Source organism: Arachis duranensis, chromosome 5 (assembly GCF_000817695.3).
Source record: "Arachis duranensis cultivar V14167 chromosome 5, aradu.V14167.gnm2.J7QH, whole genome shotgun sequence".
Classification (NCBI taxonomy): Eukaryota; Viridiplantae; Streptophyta; class Magnoliopsida; order Fabales; family Fabaceae; genus Arachis; species Arachis duranensis.
This window is the reverse complement of record NC_029776.3, coordinates 15,476,676-15,484,030: the sequence shown is the minus strand read 5'-3', so window position 1 is coordinate 15,484,030 and position 7,355 is coordinate 15,476,676. Positions and strand designations below refer to the sequence as shown.

The following is a 7,355-nucleotide window of genomic DNA, read 5'->3' as shown; positions in this document are numbered from 1 at the left end:
AATTTTGGGTTGTTCTCCAGGATTAGCTACCAGACTTTCCATATTGAATTCTAAGAACTTCTTTTTATTAGAAGAGACTAATGGAGTGACTTTAGATTCTAGTGGTAGCTTTCTTTTGAAATATTTTTCCATTACTATTTCTAAAAATAAAAAAATATTCTAAATTAGTAAATTGATTACTTCACTTTAAAAATTTATATGCAATATAATTACATATAATAGAATAGAACGAAAGATAAACAAATAAATAATAAGGATCACTAAATTGATAATAAAATAAATATATAAATTCATGAAGAGAATAAAAAAATAGATTAATACCTAAACTATAATTGTTTGAATTAAAATTTACAATTGAAAATATCAAAAAGAGAAACAATGAAATTGAAAGATACATAGAGTCATAGAGAGCTGTATAAAACAAGTTTATTTGTAGTGGGGTCATTTAAAATTTAAAATAGGAGCATATATATATATGGTTTAAAAATATCAAATGACACTGGGGGCAAGTGCCCCCTCATTCTCAAGCTTGGGTCCGTGCCTGAGTGGAAGTGAGGAATCGCGAAAGGTGGATCTTCGAGAGAACCACATGATAGTTCTTTTCAAGTTTTTGTTCCTATTATTATGTCACGGTCACGTAACATGCCAAGGTAATAATGCAACATTCCAAAATCACTAGATGAATATATAAATATTGAGCCTAACAACGATGTACAAGTCCCAAATAAACAAGTAATAGATGAATCACAAAAAATTTTAAGAAGGTCAGTAAGGCAAAAAAGACTAACAATTTCAGATGATTTTATAGTTTACTCACTTGAGGATAAGTGTGACTTAAGCATTGATAAGGATCCAAGTATCTTTTAAGTAAGCCATGGAATCTCATAATTATGAAAAATGGTTCAATGCTATGAAAAAAGAGTTGAAATCAATGAATGACAATAAAGTTTGGGATCTAGTTAAATCGCCTAAAGGTTCAAAACGAATTAGTTATGAATGGATATTTAAGACCAAACGTGACTCACAAGAAAATATTAAAAGGTATAAGACTAGATTTGTTGTCAAATATTACATTCAAAAGGATAGCATTGACTACAAAAAAATTTTTTCACCAATTTCAAAAAAAGATTCTTTAAGAATTTTTATGGTTTTGGTGGCGTGTTATGATTTAAAGCTTCATTAAATGGATGTAAAGACTACCTTTCTTAATGGTAATTTAGAAGATGTTTATATGGACCAACTTCAAAGGTTCTTGACCACAGAAAAAAAATTTGGTATAAATTGAACAGGTCAATATATGGATTAAACAAGTTTCTAGATAATGTTTTATCGAATTTAACGATACCATCTTGTCATATGATTTTATGGAGAACATTATAGATAGGTGTATTTACATGAAAATTAGTGAGAGAAAGTTTATTATATTGGTCTTATATGTTGATAATATACTTCTTGCTGCTAATGATGTTGGTTTGTTATATGATGTAAAGAACTTTCTCTCTAATACATTTGGAATGAAAGATATGGATGATGCATCTTATATAATAGGAATAGAAATATTCTGTGATAGATCTCAAGGTACATTTAAGATTGTCACAAAAAATATATAAAAAGGTGTTAGAAAGGTTTAGAATGGAGGGTTGTTCTTCATCAGGAATAATTTCAATTTAGAAGGAGATAAATTTAGTCAAATGCAATATCTCAAGAATAAATTGGAATGAAAAGCAATAGAGTCTATTTCTTATGTTTCAGTGGTTGAAATTCTGATGTATATTCAGACATGCACTAGACCAGATATAAGTTTTGCTATTGGGATGTTGAGTCGATATCAAAGTAATCTTGAAATATATCACTAGAAAGCTACAAAGAAAGTCCTTAGATACTTAAAGGCACCAAAGAACACATGCTCACTCAGAGAAAATCATATAATCTTGAAGTGATTGGCTATTTATGTTGGATGTATAGACTCGAGAAGGTCAATTTTTGGTTGTCTTTATATTGGCTAAATGAGCTATTTCATGAAAAAGTGCGAAAGAATCTATCATTGTTACTTCTACTATAGAGGCAGAATTTGTGACATGCTTTGAAACCACAGTTCAAGTATTATGGTTGCAAAATTTTATCTCAAAGCTTAGTATCATTGAAAGTATAGCGAAGCCACTAAAGATGAGCGTAATTGATAAATCCTTGTTACCATAAAAGTATAATATGTATGACTATATGTTTTGCTTATTTGTTATGACACTTGTGAATTCAATTAAAGTTAGGTTTCTACTTACTTACTGGTTGTCACATTATAGTAATTATATGTAACGTTTAAAGAGATAGCATGTTACTATATATCTCCTAATATACATTTTGAGTTAAGTTGATTTTGTGGTACATGGAAGGAACCATGTGTCACTAATAGACATTTATTGCTATGATCCAATTGATTCAATTCAAGTAAGGATGATGTTTTGATTATTTTAACATAAAGTATTGCGTATTTATAGTTGTTGAATCTTCAAGTCATCATATGGACCAAGTGAAAAATTGTAAGTTATTTTATTAAAATAATAACGTGGTCTATGTAATTAATGAAACTAGTTCTAATTATAGTGAGTTAAATATGATGGCCGTTACTCAATGAAAAAAATAGAATTAGTAAAAATATTAAAATAATAAAAATAAAGGATATTCTTTTCCTCTCTCTTTAGAATTGAAAATACAAAATCTACAGTTTTTAAAAGAGAGACATGACAAGAAAAGAAAAACTCTCTGAAAAATAATCGTTTTTGGTTTTCTTAGTGCTATCAACGAGAAAGTAAAAAGAAAGAAAGAGAGAAAAAAATATCTAAAAACATTGGGAGGCTGTCCAATAGCTCAGTTGATTAGAGTTGTATGTCCAACTGTTCATAACACAAAGATCACTTAGAGCAGTAGATTGATTTTTAATATATAATATATATTTTAACATATATTTTAGGGTAAAGAACCCTAATAAGCCAAGGCAAGAATCGTGTAACGTAAATACTCCAATTCGAAAATCATTTTAGCAATAAGCCAAACTCTATCTTAATGTAATTCGAACCAGGGTGGTTCGAACTACAAACGTTAGTAAATCGAACCAGGATGGTTCGAATTGGGGGGAAAAAAACGTTGAACGTAATTCGAACCAAGCTGGTTCGAACTAGAAATGAATATAAATCGAACTGGTCTAGTTCGAATTATGCATTGAAATCAAAGCAAGTAATTCGAACCAACCTGGTTCGAATTACCCTCGGCGTGCTCCTTCATAATTCGAACCAACCTGGTTCGAATTAGTGGTGATTCGTTTATATAAGGAGTTCGAAGCACCCTCATTCGAACTATTCTTCCTTCCCCCTACCCCACCAAATCTCAGAGAAAACGACCCAGATTCTCTCTGAGGAAGACCTGAACGGAATACTCTGCAGATGGGAGATGATCCGGCATGTTTGTATCGCTTGGACGGAGTTGCTCATATAGCCGGGGTCATCAACGACGAGGTTAGTACGGAAATATTTCTGATTGTAGCGGTATTTGTGAGTTAGTGGTTTTGCATGTGGGTTAGATGGTGGTTTATGTTAGTGGTTTATGTAGGTGGTTTATGTTGTTGGTTTATGTTGTTGGTTTATGTTAGTGGTTTTAGTTAGTAGTTTAAGTTAGTGGTTTATGTTAGTGGTTTATGTTAGTGGTTTAAGTTAGTGGTTTGTGTTAGTGGTTTATGTTGGTGGTTTATGTTAGCGGTTTATGTTAGTGGTTTTAGGGTGTGGTTTAAGTTAGTGGTTTATGTTAGTGGTTTAAGTTAGTGGTTTGTGTTAGTGGTTTATGTTGGTGGTTTATGTTAGCGATTTTTGTGAGTGGTTTATGCAAGCGGTTTATGTTAGTGGTTTTTGTTAGTGGTTTTACGTTGATGGTTTGTGTTAGTTGTTTTATGCTAGCTGTTTTATGTTAACCGTTTTAGGTAAGGTGTTTTATGTTAGTGGTTCTCCTGAAGCTGTTTTATCTTAGCGGTTTAGTTGTGCGGTCTATGGGTTTGTTTTACATGCGGTTATCTTTCATGTAATTTTATGCGGTTTTATTTAGTCCATTATTTTGTTCATGTGTTATCGTGCTGGTTACGCTTGTTGTTGGTTATTAAGCTGGTTCTAACTATGCGATGCATTTCATGGACAGCCGCAGCGATGCATTAGGAGCATGCGGCGACAGCAGGGCATGCAACTAGATGACAGATACGTTCCGTACTTGCAGATGGCAGGACTATACCATCTTGCAAGACTGAACGATAGATGGTTCCGGTTAGACGAGGCCCTTGTCAGTGCATTTGTCGAGCGATGGCGTCCGAAGACGCACACGTTTCACATGCCGTTCGGAGAGTGCACCATCACTCTTCAGGACGTGGCATACCAGTTGGGTTTGCTAGTGGACGGGCGTTACGTGAGTGGCTGCCTGTCAGAGTTCCATTTATACATCCAGGGTGGCCGTCCAGCCTGGGTGTGGTTTCAGGAGCTGCTTGGAGTGGTTCCTCCTCCCAGCCAGGTTCAGAAGTACGCAGTGAACTGCAGCTGGTTTCAGGAGACTTTTGGTGAGTGTCCCGATGGAGCAGATGACGAGACTGTGCGGCGATATGCCCGTGCGTATATTATGATGTTGTTGGGCACGCAGCTGTTTGGGGACAAGTCTGGCAACCGCATTAACATTAGATGGCTTCCATACGTAGCTAGGCTGGAGGAGATGGGTACCTACAGCTGGGCCTCTGCAGTACTGGCATGGTTGTACCGGTGCATGTGCCGAGTGGCGAACAGACATGTCGTCAAGTTAGCAGGCCCACTTCAGCTACTTCAGTCTTGGATCTTTTGGCGATTTCCTCGGTTTAGACCTTCTGGGTTTGACACGATCAGCTGGCCATTGGGCTCGAGGTACTCTACTAAGCCTTCCCTATTTCATTTTAGTATAAATATATCCATGTTCATTATTAATGTATTAGAAACCCTTAAGACACATTTAACTAGCCATACGACACATGTATTATGCAGGTGGTCAGGATACAACCCTTCTGCTAGTGAGAAGGGTCCTAGAGTGGAGATGTGGAGGCTTAGGATAGACCGGTTACAGGACAGGGAGGTGAGTAAGCTACTTAATGAGTTTTTTTATTTTATCAGACTTTATGATATGCCCTGAATATGGAGAGTTTTCTATGCAGTTTATCTGGATGCCGTACAGCACTCCCGAGGTACTTCAGGTTGTGCATCCAGAGGTTCTGGAACCTAGGCATATGGCGTTGTGGCGGGCTGTGACATCGCTGATCTACTTTGCCATTATAGAGTGGCATCAGATTGATAGGGTTCTTCTGCAGTTCGGAGGGGTGCAGCCCCCTCCGAATCCCGCACTGAACATCGACTTTCTGATGTCGAAGGATGGCAGAGGCGGCGATCGTTGGTTCCCGTACGATCTTCGGAGGTGGCATCTGCATTGGGAGTCCCGTGCAGATATGGTGCTGAGGTTTGATGTTGTTGCCGATCCTGGACCCTCACAGTTGTTTCTCGAGTGGTGGAGTCAGCATGGTAAGAGGTTCCTGTCTCCGAATATGCAGTTGGGGGATCCGAGAGCCGTTCCTATTCCAGTTGAGGCCTCACAGCGGGGTGCCGGGCGAGTTCCTGACATGGATCGTCCTGAGGACGTGCCTGACAGGCGGAGGGTTGAGAGGAGAGCTCGTGTTGGCACACGACAGAGACAGCGTGAGTGGAGGTGGCTAGATGCGGCTATTGATGATGATGATGATGCTGGTCCTGCTAGAGGCGGACGAGGAGGTCGGCGAGGGAGACAGGGAGGGCATGGTGCGGCAGATGTCCGTCGTCATGACCCCCATCATGATGACGACGATCATTATGGTTCTGAGGGCGGGGATGGTGCCAAGGCTGTTGCAGTTGGTGGTGTTAGTACCCACGATGGAGGACATGGAGGTGAGTGGTATGGGTCAGGCATGGGTGATGGGGGTGAGCCTGGTGACATTGGACTTGGGTCTGGGCCTATTGGGGATTATTTCGTCGGTGTACCCGCCGATGACCAGCCTCAGCAGGTGGGTACCCCATTAGTTATTACGGGATCACAGTGGTCAGACTTCCTTGGCGCAGATACGCTTGATCAGGACTTCGGGAGTCCACAGTTTCTAGCAGACATTAGGGCCATCATGCAGGAGGACGTGCCGGCCAGGAGGCGAGGTGAGACATCCGGCACCCAGGCACCGTTAGATGTTGATCTGAACGAGCCTCCTACGACATCTGTTGGTGATCATTTTACTTTGGGAGGCACCCCACCGTCTGCTTACGCTGCGGCCTCAGAGTCTGTTGGTGGGTCGTCTGCTGCCCCCGTCCATTTTGCGCCACCGGCATAGCCAGCCCCCGATGAGGACGCCGATGAGATCGAGGATGAGGAGCCTTTTATCCGCAGAGGTCAGAGGGCACGTGTTCCCCGTCGTTGCTTTACGGGATCGCATCTGTTTAGATGATTCACTTTTCATGTATTTTTTCCATAGATTTCATTAATGTATAAATTTGTTGTTATTTTGGAGCTGAGTTACTTTGTTCTTGTATTAGAGATGTTTTCCTTTGTTGTTTGTTGATTGATATGTACTTTGAAAAATGATGTTTAGCTCTTTTATCAGTGATATTTTTTTCATCATCGCACCATTAAACAGTCTGTTACATACATTTATTTATTAAATTTTGCACTTAGGGGACTATTCAGATGACTCAAAGTGAAACATAACATATTCATTACTTAACACATCATGCACGATACATTATATTAGAAAAATCAACATTAAAACTTAACTCAAAGTGAAACATAACATATTCATTACTAACGCTTATAACATGGCTACTAAGGGCCCCCAGTGTGAGACGATTGGTGCGCGAAATTGTGAACAATACTTTTCACAACTCTCATAATCCCCGGTAATGAACCCCAAAAACGTGGTGTTCAATACCATGGCATAAACACAACTTCGCACAACTAACCAGCAAGTGCACTGGGTCGTCCAAGTAATAAACCTTACGCGAGTAAGGGTCGATCCCACGGAGATTGTTGGTATGAAGCAAGCTATGGTCACCTTGTAAATCTTAGTCAGGCAAACTCAAATGGGTATGGTGATAAACGCATAAAACATAAAGATAGAGATAGAGATACTTATGTAATTCATTGGTAGGAATTTCAGATAAGCGTATGAAGATGCCTTCCCTTCCGTCTCTCTGCTTTCCTACTGTCTTCATCCAATCCTTCTTACTCCTTTCCATGGCAAGCTTAAGCAAGGGTTTCACCGTTGTCAGTGGCTACCTCCCATCCTCTCAGTG

The 7,355-nt window shown here is 39.0% G+C and overlaps 1 pseudogene; it reads right to left on the bottom strand.

Moving 5' to 3' along the window:
- Positions 1-3,057: 3,057 nt before the first annotated feature.
- Positions 3,058-7,355, bottom strand: part of LOC127747587 (uncharacterized) — a 16,285-nt pseudogene continuing 11,987 nt past the window's right edge.